This window comes from Chaetura pelagica, unplaced genomic scaffold (assembly GCF_000747805.2).
Source record: "Chaetura pelagica isolate M959 unplaced genomic scaffold, ChaPel_1.0 scaffold99, whole genome shotgun sequence".
Taxonomy (NCBI): Eukaryota; Metazoa; Chordata; class Aves; order Apodiformes; family Apodidae; genus Chaetura; species Chaetura pelagica.
This window is the reverse complement of record NW_009954539.1, coordinates 872401-874147: the sequence shown is the minus strand read 5'-3', so window position 1 is coordinate 874147 and position 1747 is coordinate 872401. Positions and strand designations below refer to the sequence as shown.

Here is a 1747-nt window from a genome sequence, read left to right as displayed (position 1 = left end):
GCTACAGGACGCTCAGTGAGGAAAAATAATAAAGAAATTTTTTATATATATATATGTTTAATTCTAAGGAAGGAAAGAGGAAAGGGGAGACAAAAGTTTAACCTGGTTTTATGTCATATAATACCATTTTGGTGGTCTGCGTGTTTCTTTGATTTATTGTTACTGTATTGAAAAGGTAAATTTAGTGCCAATAATATGACCAGGATATGTGCGTGTTTATGCTGAGAGAAGTTGGACCTTCTCCAAAAACCAAAACTAGAATAGTATGGATGAAATGATGAATTGTGTGTATCTACATAGCACAAACACACCGAGAAGCGTATAAATAAGGCACTTATCTCTTCTGCATATAAACGTGCATAAACATTTGTGCTAGATATTAACTTTTAAACTGTTTTGAATGAGTTATGGGCGCGATAAGACTTTACCGCATGCAGAGCTGAAGGCAGGATCGCAAAAAGACAGGGGCTGAGAAAAAGGAGCTCCTCCTGGTACCGTTATATAGGTTATGCTGAGTGTGCAAAGCACAGCGTAGGTTACAGATATAGGGTCGCGCTACAGGAGACGTGCAAGATTTCGAGTCGCCCTTTAACAGCGGGGTTACTACAGCTTTGCCCTCGCTGCATGTGTGAGCACCGGGGCACCTTAATCAGAGCAAAATCAGCCCCTTTCCGAGACTGGCTTGAGGTTCAAAAACCCTGCGAAGTTTGCAATGATGCTAAATCCTATGTCAAGTAGTTAGGAAGGTGAACATTCCCCTCCTCCTCCCTGATTTCCTTACAAATCAACAGTTAGTCTCGAGATAGCTCCCTCCTTTTGGAAGAGGCTACACTTGCTGGATATTTCTCTTCTTTTCTGCAAAGAGCCAGGCTTGGCTTTAGCCCTGCTGCTGTTGTATCGCCCAGAGCAGAAACGCTCCGGCCAGAGCCGGCCGGGATTACCCGAGCGATGCCCTGGGGGACCGTGCCCGGCGCGGAGTGACCGCGGCCGGGAGTCCCCGCGGCTCCGCCGGCTGCTCTTGCTTTCATTAAGTGGCTTGGTGATTAGCGAGAAGCCTTGGAAAGCAGTAGATGACGTTGGAAAGCAACTCCTGATCGTTAAAAATAATGTAGGCCTGGAGTTATTAGACATATCTGCTTTGCGTGTTGGAAATCTTCCCCCTGGTCCCTCAGGCGGTGCTTTAAAGGGTTTAATGCTTTATTCTGGAGGGGCTGAGCTATTATCTGGTGGAATCCCCCTAGAGTCGAAGGGTTTTTTTCCCTCCCCCCCTCCCTCTTTTCCTCCTTTCTGCAACTACTGTCTTCTTGTGGCATAAAGTACATCAGTAGGAGTTGCGTGACATGAACTTCTGGAGGCAAGGAACCTGAAACCAGGCAGGCAGGAAAAGTGACAATTAGAATTAGAGTTAGAATAATTATTATTGCTCACAGAAAAGGTTGCCATTGGTTGCTATCCGGTCAGAGAGGAGTTTCTATTGTGTGATGGTCAGTTAAAAATAGATGAATAATTTCTAGCAGACGAAATGCAGTCATCTGCTTCATTGTACAGATGTGCTGATAATGGTGATGATAGTGCAAGTGCTTTGTGGGTGTGTATAAACAAGGGTGTATATCATGTCCCACACAGAATTGACATGAAAATTAACATAATGCCCACACATGTAACATTTTGGGCAGTGTCTATTGAAACTGGAATTGTTTTTTTCTGCTGGAAGGGAAGTTTGCATACTTCTGTCTTTCAGGATTTA

At 44.2% G+C, this 1747-nt stretch overlaps 1 protein-coding gene across 2 annotated transcripts in view; it reads left to right on the top strand.

Moving 5' to 3' along the window:
- Positions 1 to 1747, top strand: part of TFAP2B (transcription factor AP-2 beta (activating enhancer binding protein 2 beta)) — a 36591-nt gene that overhangs the window by 21855 nt on the left and 12989 nt on the right. The window lies entirely within an intron of this gene.